This window comes from Esox lucius, chromosome 23, assembly GCF_011004845.1.
Source record: "Esox lucius isolate fEsoLuc1 chromosome 23, fEsoLuc1.pri, whole genome shotgun sequence".
Lineage (NCBI taxonomy): Eukaryota > Metazoa > Chordata > Actinopteri > Esociformes > Esocidae > Esox > Esox lucius.
This window is the reverse complement of record NC_047591.1, coordinates 23,046,368-23,066,075: the sequence shown is the minus strand read 5'-3', so window position 1 is coordinate 23,066,075 and position 19,708 is coordinate 23,046,368. Positions and strand designations below refer to the sequence as shown.

The 19,708-nt window shown below is 44.4% G+C and overlaps 1 protein-coding gene across 3 annotated transcripts in view; it reads right to left on the bottom strand.

Moving 5' to 3' along the window:
- Positions 1-19,425, bottom strand: part of LOC105020522 (cingulin-like protein 1) — a 36,900-nt gene extending 17,475 nt beyond the window's left edge. Inside the window, exons 1-3 of one of the 3 annotated variants that reach the window (XM_013140307.4) lie at positions 19,266-19,425; positions 5,812-5,925; positions 3,706-3,848 (exon numbers count right to left, since the gene is read on the bottom strand). The gene's annotated coding sequence lies outside the window, so the exon portion shown is untranslated. The remainder of the gene's footprint in view (positions 1-3,705; positions 3,849-5,811; positions 5,926-19,265) is intronic. The other 2 variants (XM_013140308.4, XM_013140309.4) reach the window with 2 other exon arrangements.
- Between the last annotated feature and the right edge of the window lie 283 nt (positions 19,426-19,708).

Sequence of the window (19,708 nt, the reverse complement as noted above, 5' to 3'; positions counted from 1 at the left end):
GGGCACAAAAACCAAAACACCAAAGACCTTTCAACAAAGCCTGCTTCGGACATATCTTTGTTAGAGATCGCTGAGTGGCGGTCTATAGGAAATACCTAAAGCACATCCGCAGTGTCTCACTTCCACTTGGTATTGCATGAATACCTGTACCTCAAGTATCTCAAGAACACGTTCAAATAAACGCTCAATAAAATTGTTTTCCGTCTGTTTAGAGTTTGTTGCCTGAGATTTGGAGGATTTGCATAATTCTGTGTTCAAACCCTCATGAGAGCAATGCTTGAGGACGAACCTCTTGAGGAGATTCAGAGGTTCCACAAGGGGGCATTAAAATGGCTGCCGTGTGAACGAGGCTTGTTGATCCACGCTGACGCATGGCTCCATGCCCCTGAGACACTGGTACCTTGGCATACGCCTCGGCTCCACAGGAAACCACGGACCTTCCCAGAACACTGACACACCCCCGGCTCCCGATGTGCTTTAACTTGCCTCGTCTAGGGCATCAGGCGATCATCGCAATGCAGGCCCGCCGGGGGGGGGGGGTTCGTTTTAGTAGACTGTCTGACAGGATTGTGTGTGTCCTTATGGTTGTACTGGAGTAAGGTGATGACAACGACTCACTGGCCCAGTCTTTGTTTGGGATCATCTGCAAGAAGCAGGCTGTCAAGATTTTATCTCCCTAAACAACAGCATAATGTATCTACATTGTAAACATGTTTTGTGTAGTGATGGGTTCTCTCATTTTAGAGGGATAACAGGGAAGACCATCCTAAACCTATGCTATATACCAGGAAGTTTGCCATCTTTCACATACAGAAGATATAACCCCATTCTCCTCATTGTCACAGCTGTTTATATTGTACCTGGGTCATTTTACACATTCTGTTCTCAACAAAACCATACCCTCTTCATTTTAAGTGTGACCACGTGTGTTGAACAGACCCACAACCTATTGGCCACACCCACAACCTATTGGCCACACCTAGCCAGCACATTTGGTTTCTTGGAATTTGAATGCAGAACAGAAACATAAACACAGCCTGTGACAAACATTTTTACTGCGCTCCAATTCATAAAAAAAAAAAACAGTCAACTGAATTATTTTTTTTTGGAAACAGGTAGGTTTTGCAGGCCCCAATCTGCCTGAGGGAATTACACAAGCAGGCAGGGTCGGTGAAATCCCTGCTGACGTTGCCACCCCACCACCATCTCTCTTCAGGGGCTTCACATCTAATGTAAATGTCAGTCCAGGCAAACTGAAACTTTCCATCAAAAATTCTGAGAACATTTTCTGAAATTCATTTTTATTCTAAGAATAGAAAGTATGTTGGTTGGAGTTATTTTTTTTTGTATCAATAACAACTTTAATACTTCTGCTAAATGTTATCAATACTTTTAGTATACAGCTATACATTTATGAAAGGTTATGACACATGGAAATGTATTTCCTTAAGTATCAATAACTAATCATGCAAACATCTATGTGCTGTAGCACCACATCAATGAGAGTCAGACCCATTAGCTTATTTCCCCTTCCCATGGAATGTGTCCATTGCACCACCAGGAAACAGCTAATGTGCAAAGCTGCTCACTTCAGGCTTTTCAGTCAGGCTCCATTTCCAAGGAAAGCAGCAGTCATTAACATCAATCAGTGTGAATGGTAAACACACCTGAACAAACTAAACATGACCAAGGACAGAGAATGAGGCAGATTTGACCAGGTTCAAAGTGGTATGTAAATGTTTTAAATAACATTCTTTGAACGTTATCGGATTGTTGTTGAAGTTCTTTTATCAATCAATGTTTTCTTAACATTCTCAGGTCATTACTTTTTGTAGAAATAAAAGGAAACCTGTTCCAAATTCATTCCAGACAGTAATCCAAACATTCTCCTAACACTATACTCATAAGATATTCTGTGAGTTTTAAAATTGTTTAATCATCAGCTTTCTTTTTTTCACCCCCTCTTCAGCTAAGCCAATTCAAATTGCCCTCAGCAGAAATCCTGGAATACTAAAATGGGGATAAGAACCCTGGTCGCAATGACGTAGCTGCACTTAATGGCTAGGTCCACCTCTGAGCCAACCAGTGTGAAAGCTGTCAGCCAGGTTCTGCTCTACTGGCATCTCTGAGCCCCGCCCAGCACCTCATCCACCTCAGGGGATCAGTATTGTGAAGCTCAGTTAGTCAGTCTTTAAAAAAGAAAAATTATAATAATGAAAGTTCTCTAATATGTACAGCCTTTTTTGGATGTCTGTTCTGACAGTTAGGTGGTGGCCTCGGATGACCTGAACATTTCCCAAACCTATGATTACACTTTTGTTTTGTTGAATACATTAACCTGGAAGTTGCCAGAGTGCTTTGACAGCTCTGGGTCTCATCCAGCACTGATGATCCCACCTTCTACAACACACCTGAAGCTGTAGGACACCATCCACCCTGAATGGAAATATACCTATATTTGTTTAAATTAAAATACAATTTGGGACTCTTGTTTAATAAAAATACTATAAAAAAACTGAAATGTGGTTTCATCGAATAATTCTACATGTATATTGATTCCTGCTTTTATAGGGGAGGGCCCTGGGGTAGCCGGAACATTTTCCAAACCCAGAATCAGGTGTTAAAAAAACAAAAAAAAGGCAGTTGTACTGTCAGCCCCACCTAGCGCCACGCCCTGGGACCAGCGAGGCTCATGGGACTCCTGGGTGGGTCTGTTTACCCTGTCCTCATCTTGCGGATAAACCCACAGTGATCACAGCTGATGGCATGTCAACAGGAACCGCCAGTTCACTGTTTAGCTTGGCAGTGAGGAAGGACTTATGTCATGCAATGTTGTATACAGTAGACACTGCAACCATTTGTTGCTATATACATCTGACAAGCCAAGGTAAATTCAGCTCCACATTCACCCAATACGTAAAACAGTCGCCTGTTGTAGCGTCATAGTGGGGTCAGTGGCGCGTCATAGCAGCGGCGGCGCATCAATGATGGCAGCGTTGTGTCATAGCGGACTCGGCGTGTCATAGCGGAGTCGGCGTGTCATAGCGGAGTCGGCGTGTCATAGCGGCAGAGGTGCATCAGTGATGGCGGCGTCGTGTCATAGCGGCGGAGGTGCGTCAGTGATGGCGGCGTCGTGTCATAGCGGCGGAGGTGCGTCAGTGATGGCGGCGTCGTGTCATAGCGGCGGAGGTGCGTCAGTGATGGCGGCGTCGTGTCATAGCGGCGGAGGTGCGTCAGTGATGGCGGCGTCGTGTCATAGCGGCGGAGGTGCGTCAGTGATGGCGGCGTCATGTCATAGCGGCAGAGGTGCGTCAGTGATGGCGGCGTCGTATCATAGCGGCGGAGGTGCGTCAGTGATGGCGGCGTCGTGTCATAGCGGCGGAGGTGCGTCAGTGATGGCGGCGTCGTGTCATAGCGGCGGAGGTGCGTCAGTGATGGCGGCGTCATGTCATAGCGGCGTCGGCGCGTCATAGCGACTGAGGTGCGTCAGTGATGACGGCGTCATGTCATAGCGGCAGAGGTGTGTCATAGTGGCGGAGGTGCGTCAGTGATGGCGGCGTCGTGTCATAGCGGCAGAGGTGCGTCAGTGATGGCGGCGTCGGCGTGTCATAGCGGCGGAGGTGCGTCAGTGATGGCGGCGGCGTGTCATAATGGTGGTGGTGTCCTGACATACAATCAGTGTCGTGTCACGGTGATGGTACCCACTGTGTATGGATGTTGCGGACTTCCTGCTCTGTCCTGCTGTGAAGCTCTCGGAGGTGAGAGGTCAACTCTTGGCTCTGAGTCACGTGTCGCCACAAGCTTCCTGGATCACTGCTGTCCTCGACGTTACTGTCGCCGCCAAGTGTCTGGTGCGTTGGAGAGGATAGTAATACCTCAGTAAATACAAACATCGAAAATAATACCAAGAAAGAAATAACTAGTCCAAGACTAGCCCACTTAACAGTCTGGTGTGTGTGTGTGTGTGTGTGTAGAGTTAAGGCTAAGGTAAGGGTAAGAGATTCTGTAAAATAGATTTCTGAAAAAAAGGTTAGTTGGAAAATTCATGAAAACGCGTGTGTGTGTGTGTGTGTGTTTAACCACCTGTGAAAGTGGGCCAAGACAATCTGTTCAGTCAGTTTTCATATTAATCTACACTTACAACTGTGTATATTACCTTACAAATTACACCTGACTTACCATAGAAACGCACTACCAGATTTTATTGTTTGAATGAAGATAGATATGGTAAACCACAGCTTGAAAACCATAATAGCCCTATGTGAAGCAAAGTGATGTTTCAAGTCCTGTAACTAGGGAGACCATATTCCTCAAAAGTACAGCCGATTTGTGACTGAATTTGGACTTCTACAGTTTCACTTGAACATTCCAGCCCATTACAATGGATCTGTTTCCCAGACAGACCCAGGAGCGTGCTTGGCATCTGGAGAACCCAGCCATGACTCACCCATCTAGGCTTACTCACACGGCACGACTTATGGAGGTAGAAAGTAAGTCTGAATGTCGTTAGGAATACTCAGAGGCCACACTGAACACTGTTGTTCAGGCTTTGTTCTCACGTTTCTCACAGTCGGGGTGAGACGTCACTGTTTTAGAAAACACTGGTGACATCAAGTCAAATAGTTTGGCCCAATGCCGGGATGGATCCCAATGCCGGGATGGATCCCAATGCCGGGATGGATCCCAATGCCGGGATGGATCCCAATGCAAGACTCCCTCCATTCTTCAAGCCAGACGACACAGGCCGGGCCAGATAATTGCATGCATATGATCGTCCTGTTCTTCAGGATATTTCACCTACTGACAACTAGCCCTACTGACCACTGCTCTGACCTCTCACCTACTGACAACTATCCCTACTGACCACTGCTCTGACCTCTCACCTACTGACAACTATCCCTACTGACCACTGCTCTGACCTCTCACCTACTGACAACTAAACCTCCTGACCAATGCTCTGACCTCTCACCCACTGACAACTAAGCCTACTGACCACTGCTCTGACCTCTCACCTACTGACAACTAAGCCTACTGACCGCTGCTCTGACCTCTCACCTACTGACAACTAAGCCTACTGACCGCTGCTCTGACCTCTCAGCATGACAACTAAACCTACTGACCACTGTTCTGACCTCTCACCATGACAACTAAACCTACTGACCACTGTTCTGACCTCTCACCATGACAACTAAACCTACTGACCTCTGTTCTGACCTCTCACCATGACAACTAAACCTACTGACCACTGTTCTGACCTCTCACCCACTGACAACTAAACCTCCTGACCAATGCTCTGACCTCACACCCACTGACAACTAAGCCTACTGACCGCTGCTCTGACCTCTCACCTACTGACAACTAAGCCTACTGACCGCTGCTCTGACCTCTCACCTACTGACAACTAAGCCTACTGACCGCTGCTCTGACCTCTCAGCATGACAACTAAACCTACTGACCACTGCTCTGACCTCTCACCATGACAACTAAACCTACTGACCACTGTTCTGACCTCTCAGCATGACAACTAAACCTACTGACCACTGTTCTGACCTCTCACCATGACAACTAAACCTACTGACCACTGTTCTGACCTCTCACCATGACAACTAAACCTACTGACCACTGTTCTGACCTCTCACCATGACAACTAAACCTACTGACAAGGGGACCAGTAGTCTTAAGAACAAAAAGGATTCTAGGTTTTGGTTAGAGGTGTGTGTGTGTCTGTGTGTGTGTGTGTGTGTCTGTGTGTGTGTGTCATTATCCATTAGTCTAGTGATACAGTAATTTGTAGGATGTGTGTCAGATTACCTGTTGGTCTAATAAGACAGTCTTCTGAAGGATATTCACTTGGTCCCAAAGGATTTCTGTCAGTTGCAACAGTGAGGGAGGCAGTTCTCGTTGATCTCTCCGAGCCTCTGCTAGCTGATACAAAAAAAAAGAAAAAAAGGTCAGAAGTTAGACACACTGGCCCAGTGCCTGACCTTACCATGAACACCAGGCACACTTGTACACTACTGAAGTTCTCAGAGCTCCAAATGACATCCTATTCCCCTCATAGGGCACTACTGCTGACAGGGACCCATATGGAAGAAGGGGCTTTTTGGGTCACAGCCTATTTCAGACACAGTCCATTTCAGACAGTCCTTTTTAGCACAGCCACTCATTTCATATTCATTTAAGACAACTCTCTCAGATACATAAACAGACTCAGGGTTTGAATCATGCTTTCTGCTTTTTCAGCAAAAACACTATCCTCTATCTTTCCCCATTGTCTCGGCTAAATGGAGCACAGCACTGAAATTATGTTAGTTATGAAATTAGTTATGAAAATAAAAATTGGTATAGAATACGGTATAGAATGCGGTATAGAATGCGGTATAGAATGCGGTATAGAATGCGGTATAGAATACGTAGCCAGCATAGAAGTGGTTGCTCAGCAGTGTGTAGATCGACAACTATTTTTAAAAAATTCAATCAAATGGACTTTATAAAGCCCTTTTTAAATCCATTGTAATTAGATGGCCATTTATGGGTATTAAGCTAGCACACAAATCCTTTGTTTCCCCCTGATGTTTACTGTTAGACTAACACATGACAGACAAACACACAGAATGTCGCCGGCCTAGGCTCACTGAGGTGACACATTCGAGGGGATCCGCCCAGTCACCAGGAACGCAAGGAATGTTTTGGTGTCCGCCTGCCTTGTGGTTGGTGGATTAGTGAAAGGGAGCGAGGCCCCGTATTTTGGTTATGTTGCCATGTCGGCCGTGGTTCTCTACCAGTCGCCTCTCCCTGACTGTACATTTTCCAGGTATGGTCACACCCTGAGGTTCTATCCAGGTGAACTGCTTATGTGAATCGTGACGACCTTGCTAGCCATGTTATAATTAGGTGGCGATCTAGCTAATGCATTTAGGGTTCCCATTTAGATGTTGGGGAACCCAAAAGAATTCACCTGGGATGAGTGTGCAGACAGACCAGCAAAACAACCATTTTCTAGTCCTGAATTAACATTTAACAGTTCCAGTCTAATCTTTAACACAGAATAATTGACAACATCCGGATAAGATGTTTGTTTTGACAACATGTCACATGAAGCCATTTAATTGCTAAATACCATCTCTGTGGCCTGTCACTAACACCTGAAAAGAAAATCATGAGCATCGATGCCACAAACATCACAACCCGACACGAAAGATGTCACCGTGGGTAAACAAAGCATTTTGTTCGTAATTTGAACAACTCATAGTCTGTTTATCTTGAGATCAGAGAATGAACAGATCAAGGCATCGATTACTATGACATAAGACAGCGTGTGGAGTGACAGAATAGGCAGGTTTGGAGAACTGTCACCTGTGACTGTGTGCAAAGCAAACTAACTGAGCTCGTGTTCAGTGTAGTTTAAATAGAGAAAACCACCCCATGACTGATGAGTTATAACACACACCACAGGAAGCCAACCACACAAACAGAGTTTAGGATGTAAAAACACATTATATTCCTCCAACACAGATGCAACTTTACAACTTAATGGTTAGTAGCAATTAGCAAACCGGATCTCGCAGCATTTTAAAAAATGTTTATGCTGTAGTCACAGACAGAACTACAGTGGAGGGACCATATTAGATGAAGGGATACCGGATACTTACTAACAAGCATGTTGACGGCTGAGAGCTCATGGCGACAAAAACCGAGGAAACGTCGTGACTGAGACAAGGGTATTTAGGTTTAGTGGACACCTGACTGAGTTGGTCAGCAGGGCTCTGGGACTCAGGTTGCTGGGGGTTGTAGAGGGCTGGTCAGTGTTTGAGGGGGAGACGGAGTCTCCCTTTGTTGCTGTGTGCACAAGCATGACACGCCGCTGACCTCGTCCTTAGGTCAGAATGGGTAAGCTCGTCTGCGTGCGTATATAGGGTCGCTCATGACTAGGCATGGATTGTCTGCCTGTTTGATCAGTTCACCCAGCACAGGGTGTCCGGGAGCTTTAGGCCTCTTTGTTGACGTGTCCATGGGTCAAAACCAGGACAGTTATAGAGCAGGCTACTATAAGCCAGAAGTCAGAGGATCGTCAGGGCGACTAGAACTAGACTGTTCTCTTCCAGGGAAGAACCGCACATTAAGCCAATGTAAACGTTTTGGCCGCAAGAGTTCTCTTGTAACAGTATCACACCCCCACCTCTTATCTGGTTGCTATGTTACGATGCCGCATTGAACAAGTCGCCTAGCTAGTCCTCATTAAGCCTCGCAAACATTCTGGACTATTAAATATTAGCCTCAATCTACTACACTAACGCAATTACCAATATTACTTCAACATATTTGTGCAAAAAAAGTAGTCGTTTTCCACACGCGTGGTGTAACCACAGTGATCGAACCAGCTGGAGGTAGCGCATGCTGTACCAAGTCCCAGCGACAGCATGAGCTCATGATTGCAGCCGGCATGCACTGAACATGCAGATGACAGAAACAAACATTGGGATGCATTCTGAACGCAGGACCAAGGAATGCGCCGTGATGACAGCGGTCTTTGCCCTCCCACAATTCCCGTTTGACCACCTGCTTTCAGCTGCTTTTATCAGTTGATAATGTAACTAGCTAGCCATGCTGTGAACAATTCTGACAGTCTTTATGTTAGCGGATATTGGGGACAAAGTTCACCATTGAAGACAGACTGCAAATGTCTCAGAATCGCTTTCAGAATTTTAAGAGCTTAAAAGTAAGTCTGGATGTCAGTCATAGTTTTCATGCCGGGAGGAGGCCGGGTCCAGGTCAGAACTGTAAATGTCAGGGTGTGTTAGGGTGGAGGTGCATGACTGCCTCACAGAGTTGGCCATGGACCAAGGCTTGCCCCGCCCTGTTCTCCATACCAAGGGTGTGTGTGTGTGTGTGTGTGTGCTTGCCAAGACTTGTCCTGTGACACTGGGAGGTGCAGAGGAACGTCTTTTAACTGAAGTTTTCCATTGCAAAATACACAATGATGATCTCTTTCCCTTTGAACTGCCTCTAACCTGAAAACCCTCCTGTTACAGAGGAACAGTTTTCCCATAATCCAATGACTTTCTAATAACTGATACTAGGTTCACCCATCTGCTAACCCGTGGTGACGCTAGTTCAAGTCGTTAGCCTCCCTCTTACTGGACTTATGGAGAAGAGATCTGTGCCCCCAAGTTTCTCCACATACACAGACCCCAGGAATACTTTAAGTACTACAGTGGATATGAAAAGTCTACCTGGCATTGACAAGAACCTAGTCAATGCCAGGTTCTTGTGATGTAAATGAATGAGACAAAGATAAATCATGTCAGAAAGTTTTTCACCTTTAATGTGACCTATAACGTGAACAATTCAATTGAAAAACAAACAAATCTTTGAGGGGGAAAAATTCTAAATAAAAAACTCACAATAACCTGGTTGCATTAGTGTGCACACCCTTAAACTAATACTTTGCACCTTTTGATTTTATTACTGCTCTCAGTCTTTTTGGGTATGTCTATTAGCAGTCAATCAGCATGGCACATCTTGAGGTTGCAATATTTGCCCACTCTTTTTTGCAAAAGCTCTCCAAATCTGTCAGATTGCGAGGACATCTGTGCACAGTCCTCTTCAGATCACCCCACATATGTTCAACTGGATTCAGGTCTGGGCTCTGGTCGGGCTATTCTAAAACATTAATCTTCTTCTGGTGAAGCCATGCTTTTGGGGATTTGGATGTGAGCTTTGGATCATTGTCGTGCTGAAAGATGAACTTCCTCTTTCTAACAGACGCCTGAAGGTTTTGTGCCAAAATTGCCTGGTATTTAGAACTGTTTATAATTCCCTCCACCCTGACTAAGGCCCCGGTTCCAGCTGAAGAAAAACAGACCCAAATCATGATGCTGCCACTACCATGCTTCACATGGGTATGGTGATCTTTAAGTGATGTGCAGTGTTGTTTTTGCGGCAAAAATTCCTTTTGGAATTATGGCCAAAAAGTTCAACCTTGGTTTCATCAGACCATAAAACATTTTCCCACATGCTTTTGGGGGGCTTGGTGTTTGTTTTAGCAAACTTCAGCCAGGCTTAGATGTTTTTCTTTGTAAGAAAAACATCTTGCCACCCTACCCCATAGCCCATTCATATGAAGAATACAGGAGATTGTTGTCACATGTAGCACAAAGCCAGTATTTGCCAGAAATTCCTGCAGTTCCTTTAATGTTGCTGTAGGCCTCTTGGAAGCCTCAATGACCAGTTTTCTTCTCGACTTGTCATCAATTTTGGAGGGACGTCCAGTTCTTGGTAATGTTTCTGTTGTGCCATATTTTCTACACTTGTTGATGACTATCATCAGTGTTCCATGGTATATCTAGTGCTTTGGAAATTCTTTGGTTACCTTCTCCTGACAGATATCTTTCAACAATGAGATCCCTCTGATGCTTTGGAAGCTCTCTGCGGACCATGGCTTTTGCTCTGAGATGCAACTAAGAAAATGTCAGGAAAATCCAACTAGAACAGCTGAAATTTGTGATTAAATGAGAGTCACTTTAAAGGATGGCAGGTGTGTAATGACTTCTATTAAACATGAGTTAGAATGTGATTGGTTAATTCTGAACACAGCCACATCCCCAGTTATAAGAGGGTGTGCGCACTTATGCAACCAGGTTATTGTAAGGTTTTTATTTAAAAAATTTTCCCCCTCAAAATGTCACTGTTTTTTAATTCAATTTCCCACATTATAGGTCACATTAAAAGTGATTTGTCTCATTCTTTTGCATCACAAGAACCTGGCATTTTAACAGGGTTGTGTAGACTTTTTATATCCACTGTACTTCTTTGTACATTCGATTTGTGTGATCAAATAAAACACGTAAAATGTGCCTCTAGATTGTCTGTGTTCCAACACAACACATGCAACGCAACAGACTACAAAGTGACAACGAAACATGACACATCAAGCTGAATTAATTCTCATGTCATTTCATCATCCTGCTGTTGTATAAACCCCTAGCAACGTGAGGCTGCCTATCCACCAGGCTGGACAACCAAGACTCCGTTCACCAGACCATATCTTATCTGGCCAACATTGTTCCTGGGTATACTTCTAAGGTATACCACAGCTTCAAGCACGGATTTTGATGACCGGTACATCTCTGACCAAGCTGTATATACTACAGCTGGGTTGTGCGGCTCACCCACCCACAGATATGAACGTACACACCATCTGACCGCTAAACGACTAACATGCAGCATGCGGCTAGGCGCTCATAGAACAAAATGAGCATCAAGATGAACATAGAATGTGCCGTGTTGAGGAAATCTGAAAGACGTATGGGGAGCGCATACGACAAGCAACAGGTCAATGTCTTCCCTTTCCACAAGCCAGTGTATTGCCGTGGTAACCATTCCAGATCATGAAACGTTAGGTTCAAAATACAGAGCGCTGTAAAATGGTCTGTCAGTATGTGATTACTTTTTATTTACAAGCCTGTTCACCTGTAATCCTCTTGTATAGTCTTTCAGGCAGTTAGTAGGTTTTAGCGTTTAAGGGATTATTCATTCCAAGGTCATTTACAGGCACCCTCAGGTTAACTATGCGTCTTGCGTTTGATTATATGGTTAACTGGGGGCATTTCTGGTTTCAAATTGCTCTTTAACCTCCACTGTAAATACCTGGGCGGGCGTGGACCATCCTACACAACTAATTTCATCGGAAATAGACGGAGAGAAAGACAAAAATACATAGTGACAGAGAGACCGTGAGAGGAGCCACTAAACCATGATGTTTTTAAAACTAGCGCCAGGACAACACCAGTGTTTTGATACGTTAGCATCGTGGCAGCAAGCAAAACACAAAGTGGTTTAATCTTCAAGGAAACAGCCCTAATGTTAGAAACACATTATGATGACATCCCGATTACCTATGCTTATTCTTTAATCTAGTTCGGCGTTCAATAGCCAAAACATTGTGAGAAATTCCTGGCACTGGAGTGATTGGTTTAATCAGATCAGCCTATCAACCAATCATCTCACACGACACCTCCCCCACGTGTGTTGGGCACCGAACGACCAATCGCCACTGTCATATTGTGGGACCGCAGACATTGGGGCTACACGGGAACAGATTAAAATCATTGAAGTGGTGTCTGAAACTGTCTGAAACCACAAAGCATTTTTTGCCTGCCTGTCTGTCTGTCAATCAGATAGGCTCTGTGCCGTATTTTCCCAGAGTTCAGTTGTTGTTGTAATGATGTAGTCCCTGTTACAACATTGCAGGGGCCGTGTCTCAGTCATTACTGCCACAGTCAGAAATAACTTATGTGAAACCAATGACTCCATGGTTTAATACACTGATGTTGAGGTGAAAAAACAATTCAAGTTCTTTCATCTTATATTATCTTGCTCAGCTATTGAGGTCTTCATTGTTATTAGACAGAAAGGGCTAATTTGTAAGATTGACTGTACACACATACAGGGGGGTAGAATTGGGAGGGGACAGGGGTCATGAGCCCCCCCAGTATACAATAGAAACCTACGCTGTTTCACATAAATGACCAGATGACATGTGTCGGGAACATTTAAGTTAATGTTTCAAATGATTCTTTTTTTCTACAAAATTGTTTCAAGTGCATGAGATATATTCTCTGTAAAACTTTCAGTTTGAATTGACCTGTAGCCTCCTTATATTCACTCCAGATCTACATGCAATGCCTCCACCCCTCCATCAAATGTCATAAATACTAATGGTTTTCATTTAGAGGCAGGAGGCAAAGACAATAACAGATTAAGACGGCAGATATGGACGAACGTTGTGCCAAGTGTTGTGTAAAGTTTGTGTAGCAATAGTTAATGACACACCTGGAACTGCTGCCAACTTTTCTTGCCCCAAGTATTACCACATAGAATTAGGAACGTTTTGAGGACAGAGAAGCAATGTACTGAAGTAGAGGAACATACTGAAGATGGTAAAACAATGTATTGATAACTATAAAAGGAACATTTTGATAGGCCCCAATAGCAAAGAAACCTACTGAAGATAAAGGAATGTATTGATGATAGAGCTACATATTGATGATAGTAAAGCAAAAGTACTGATTATAGTAAATGTAGTTATTTATCAAAGTAACAAAACATAGAAGACAGTACTGATCCTTTAGTGAATTCAGCACTGTGATCAACATCTCACTCGGCCTGGTATGTCTTCCCCACACTGGGTCACCTTCTTACCAGCCACACCAACATACCACCTCTACAGGAATGCAGCCACATTGACATGCAGAAAGTCCACCATTAATGATCTACCCGCCTGTACATCAACATATTTAGATAATCACAGCGTCATGTGATTTCAGGGATGGTCGAGGCTTGGTTGGGCCCACACCCCAACCGGGTGACAGCAGCCGTGCTGTTCCTGTCCGAGAGTCATCCCGGAGGTATTTAGTCCAATGAATGGCACACTACCCCCTATATAGTGCACTTCATTTGACCAGAGGTGTGGACCCTGGACCTGAAAGTTGACACTGACCATTATTATTTAATTATTTCACATCCACGTCATCAGTGTCAGCTAATCAGAAGCCTGACTCCGGCTTTGCGCTGACTAGATTAACAGGGCCCTGATTGGAGAGTGGCTCCTGAACTTTCACCTTAACAGAATGATAATAATGACTCACTCCTGCAGCATTTAGAGCAGAGTGGACCGGAGTCCTCTCTGTGACCACTAGACTGTGGTAATAGTTATAGAGCGTTGGCCAAGGCATACCACACCGCACAGGAATGCAGGCTTGTCAATGCACACGCCGTCAAGCATCTCACCCAAAAGGATCCCTGTGAAAAACCTAAACCACTGTTCGGTTGTATTTGCATGAGCTGTAGAGTCACTTGGACGGACTGAACGGGAAAATTGAAAGTGGAGAGTTTAACAGAGCAAAGTCATAAGAGTCAGAAGCGACCGCAGCACATTATAATGCACAGCTTTGGTGACTCATTAAACCACTAATCCCTGGATTACCTGGCTGGGCAGGCCCAGTGTAGCTGGAGAACCACAGACAGCAGTCCAATGGCATCATTTAACAGGCAGATGAAGACTACTGACCTGTTTAGGTTCCACACTGTGCGGTTCTACTGGGGAACCACTTCCCGATACGCACACCTGTGGATGTTGACTGCCAAACACACAGACTATGGTTTTCAATGTGCAGCAGGCAAGAGGGGACATACGGGCCTTCTAGTATCTCTCGGAGGATCCAAAATACTGGCAAAGACATGGTCAAAACATCCTCTTGACTGGAATAAATCCCAACATCCCTTTTTTGGAAATTCTCTGTCAAATCAATTCTGATGGAGGGGTAATTTGTTGCCAGCTCCACTTGAATAGCTGCAGCAAATACTCTGGAACATTCTGTCTTGTTTTATAATGAGGCCATAATTTTTTTGCATTCCTCTTAACATCCTCTTGCCAGTAAAACACTAAGAAAACAAGCGAACAAAGGCATCAGAGATTACAAGAGGCAAGCGGCAATCCCCTAACAAGTGCTGACACGTTTACAAAGCTGTGCGATATACAGTAAGTCTTCAGCAGTGTCTTTCTCATCCTTAAAGCCCCCCTCCAGACAATTTAGCTTCTGGTCTTGAAATAAATACTCAATGAACCGAAACACCAAGTGATGATGATGCAGAATAATGGGAAGAAATTCAGAACTCCAGCACAGTGTGTAGCGGGCAGGCCCAAATTATTTGTTTGCAGGACGGCCTCAAAACCTTAGAAGTAGGAAGCCGACTAAATGCTCTTCACAAGATGCTCGGGAATTAATGGAGAGGAAAACTGACACACTTAGCATCTCTGAACCTCACCGCACAGCAGAAAAAACTAGCAAGGCATTTTATAATATTTCAGTGCTCAAACATTAATACATTCCTGCTGTACTTATTTCTTTGTTTAATGCGTGTTCGTAAGGTTTACACGTCTGCTTCTGTGCTTGAACTGTACTTGTTGGACCAAAAGATGCTCTGCGTGACTGATTAAGCCTAATGGGCCTTGTAGGAGACAACAGTCAGAGTTACTTAGTTATTGAAGACAATTAGAGATTTCACTGTGTACAGCCTCAGGATTCGAAACAAACTTCAAACATTGCTGGAGCAGAGTTGGCCTCCATCAAGTAAAAGGGCTTGGCCTTTGATGGCACACGGCAACCACAGACAAAGGCTTGTCTGAGCAGCCTGGAAAGATCCGGCGTTTCCACCAGAACACGTTGCCAGGAACACAAGATCTGAGACCTGCCAGCTGAAAAACGGCCACAGGTTTGTGCATGGTTGGGCGTAAGGGACAGGCATTCACCCCCCCCCCCCCCCCGTCCAGGACCTTTTTAGCTCTACAGAGCCCGTTTCACAACCAGTGTCCAAGCCTGTACAGATCACCTTTACATTACAGTTAGGCATTACGTTTAGCAGGGTTGGGTTTGGGCTATACATGACAGAAATAGGAAGGGATTCAGCCAGTATTTATTCCTTTGTGGCTGTGCAACAGGGGAACCCCCCTAAATGCCAGCAGAAGGGGATACTTTGACCGCGTTCTGGTGATCGGACGTTTAGGTATAAATCTAGTTTCTGACGGCGAGATGGAGAACAGCTATTCTGTGGCTGGTGGAAGATAAAGACAAGCCACTCCCGCATAAACACACATCTCACACTCCACTGTCAAGAGTGTTAGTATTATGTAACACGGTATTTCTGAACTTCTGCCATTAATCCACAGATGCTGTCCTTTAATCATTTGACCTCATTCAATCAAAACTTGGTTGAGATTTAATTTGTAACAAACGAAACAGAAACACCCAACTGACCTCCATACCATTCCCAGAGTTTTTTTTTTTTTTTACTTATGTGCGTTTGGTGAAAAATATTACAAACAAAAATATGGGCTATGTAATTAAGTATGGTCCTCAGTTGAATTCCGGCTAATAACACAACAGGTAAGATCTCTCAGATACAGTTGTGGGACTATCCACGCACTCTCAAACGAGTTAATGAGGAAGTGGACAAACAAGATCTGACTGAATTAACTAATTACTCAGCAATGTCTTTGAAGAGTGTAGATGGGTTTTCCACAATGCCGTTCCTTCCAAAAGCAGATATGTGAACATGTCAGACCTGGGGACACCCTCATTCTCCACATACCTGGACCAACCGATTGTCTCTCCCACGCAACACTACCAGTCCTTTCACTCCGAGTTACTGTCTTTTCACTCCAAAACTATGTTTAACAGAGTCAGATGTGTGTTACTAAGATGACTCACATGTTACCCAAATAACTGATGTATACAGTAAACGGGGACTCAGGCACCAAATCAAACAGTCTAACAGAAACCGACAAATATAGCTTATGTTCTGTGAATTATATTTGCCTGCACATGAGGGTGGGTTGTTTCTACAAATGTTTTTACATTAAATTTGTAAAAATGTAAAAAAGTATTTTAGCAGAAGGTATTTTAGCAGAAACTCTTATCCAGAGTGACTTGGTGAGTATGTAGACTCATGGGCCAAGTGCCCTTCTATGTCCAACTGAGCTATATGGTTGCACAGGGTCTAAAGTAGAGCACTACACAGGAATGAAGGTGCCATTTGGGACAACAGTCGTTGACTCTTCAAAGGGGATCCTCACATAACGAGACGATGACTGAAGCACGGCACATTCTCTCCACCGCAGTCTGGTGCACACGTCAGGGATGCCACACTAGTCAGGCGTGAGAACCGTTACTGGTTTGTCACCCAGCAACACAGAGCGGTCGACGGCCTTCCTAAAGGAAGTACCTGAGTCGGGCTGTGTGACAAAACTGAATCTGAATGTCAAGACACAGTAACCATGACATCACCTGACTCTGGAGAGGCACAGGACTTAACGGACTACAGCCCAAAGTATTAAAGGCAAACTTCCTTAAAGTAACATCAAACCAAATATGTAGTCGACTTTTGAATTTTAAGAAACTGTGTTTCACATTGACGAAAACAATCATTTCAACTTTGTTCTTAGATGAAACAGGGTAGTTAACCCAGCTGATGATGTAATCCCAGGGCCTGTCGTAGCCTCTCTCTGTCTCTGTTGTGGGACTGGTTATGTTTGCATACGCCGAGACTTTAATTCCCCTAAATCTAGATTTATTCCAAGGCTCTGTTCACATGTCTGGAGGTACCTTAGGCAGGTAGATAGAGGTGTTAGCGATGTGCTTACTAAACCACTGACATCATAAATGTTTAAATGGAAGGGTGGGAGTCTTTTCCTTCCTGTGGGAACAGAATGTTACCTGGGCTACAGACCCAGACAACCTTAACCACAAACAGAATCCCATAACCACTGTTGGTTAAATACACCTGCATGTAGGAGGACAGGGACAAAGACCAGGAGAGGACCAGGGTGGGGATTGGATTGGGACGGGGACAGGGTCTAAAGTGTCCACGCCATTTAGGACACAGGTACCTGGGTGACACAGTTCATTATGTACTCCACAGAAAAAATGTCTATGGTACCCGAGTTTCAGAGAGGTTTTCCTAAAACCACCATTTAGCCATCCAGCCGCGCTGACCTCCAGCCGCGCTGACCTCCAGCCGCGCTGACCTCCAGCCGCGCTGACCTCCAGCCGCGCTGACCTCCAGCCGCGCTGACCTCCAGCCGCGCTGACCTCCAGCCGCGCTGACCTCCAGCCGCGCTGACCAGGCACAGTTCTACTCCACCATGAATTGGCCATTTAAGCAACTAAGGGAGAAACAGCGTGCCGAGTCCCTGGTGTGTTAAGAACAGCCGCACTGTGTTGTGAGGAGGAGGAGGAGGAGGAGGAGGAAGGAACTGTTGAGCACGAGCAGCGGCGAGGGCAAGATGGGACACGGCAGGTGTAAGAAGTCATTTTGAAGTGGATCAGGTTGCCAGTACGGAAACAAAATAAATTCAAGTTGAGCGAGTCATTCTGCTTTCTTACTTTTAAAGTGTAAAAGAGAAAAAAATACATTTTAAAAAAAAAAGTGTCATTTTTTTCACTGGCTATTTTTGTACCGTGTTTCTAGGCCAACTCTGAATAGTCGGAGCCCGGCCAGCTTAGCCCTGGGCTAGGGCTGGCGCTAGCACACCAGAGAATGTACAAATGTGAAAACTTGGGAATCGCTTAGCCCTGGGCTAAGGCGCAGTGTGAACACGCCTAGAATGTTCCCTATAAAAACATGACAGTAGGTGACATTCAGACTGCCCTCATTCAGACATTCAGACTGACATCTTTCACCTAGCCACAACTACATTCCTCTCATGGTCTGTCTTTCATAATAAGTCTCCTATGCTCTAGTGTAATGGAGGAAATACAGTTGAACCACATTCACTTTTAAGTATTAACCTACATTCAGGGGAAAGTAACTTGTAACTTTATTTTGTTCACTGCAACTGGTTATGGCTACGGCACGTGTCCTATAGAAGCTGTATCCTTTTGAGCATAAATGGATATTTCATGTACAAAACAACACACAGGTGTCTTTGCCCGGCAAAAGCCTATGTGCATAGTTTTCTTCCATCCATGTTTGGGTGTAGTTTCTCCTGCACATGCAAATTTTTAGCATATTTGGCAAAACTCCCACTGATGTTATTGGACTGATAATAGCATTTTTTCACCCAACACGTGCAAATCACCAGAAAGTATCTAAAATTGAATTTCAAAACATTTTGAATAAGCAGCAAAAAGTTAAATCACTTGAATGGGACATGGGAGCATATATTTATGTAATAAATTTAACATACACTGAGTGCTGGGTATGAAAAGCAATATTGTTTTACTATTTTCACATCTATTTAAAGGGGGGGTCAAAAATGAAAAACCTGACTGTAGCGTGTATGTACAGTACTGAAGACCCGCGTGTAAACCAAACTAGTTCCCGCTGATTATTCTGTTTGTCAAGAGATTGTAATCACTAAGCGCAGAGCACAAGCTATCAAATAACAAAGCCACGACGATAACACAGCTATAATAATAATACACAACAGACAGACATCTATGACACAGCACAGGATAGACAGAGGTTAATTAGCTAACCCGTTGTTTATGTTAAACAGGTGAGCTGTTGTTGTTGGTAACAGGGTTAAAGGTGTCAGTGTACAGTTCGTCAAACGTTTGAAATTTTGAAACACTTGTGTGTGAAGGTAGGTGGTATAGGCTAAATAATTTTACTTGACATAATACGCAAGACACTATAGTTTACTCTTTCAATTAAAACAGAATTTAGGACCACTGCGGTTGATGGAATGAAGGACGTCTTACCTTTTTTTCCTCACAGTGAAGACGCGTATAGAGGTTCAGCGGAATCCTCGTGGTGCTTCCAGATCACTTTGCCTTCTGAGTGGGACGGGCAGAAACGTGCACCTGTCATAGTAAGGGGGCGTTGACGCAACACCTGACGCACCTGTCCACGCGCTGTGGAGTTTGAAACCTTGGTGTTCTGTATCTAGGTGATGTATGACCTCGCCATGAAAAGCTATTCAGCGTCACGCTTAATTCCCCTGCGGCATTTTCGGGAAGTTGCTGTGCCCTTTTCAGGGCCTCTCTCCCAAATAAACGGGTTGTTTCACAAAACCATGTTTGGAAATCTGGGGAGTATCACAGAGTTGAGGTATTTCAAGAATGCATTTCCTTTGGGGATTCTTTATTTTTTTTTCATATCCCCTCACAAGATTCTCAAGTAACATAATGTACACACTGTGTAA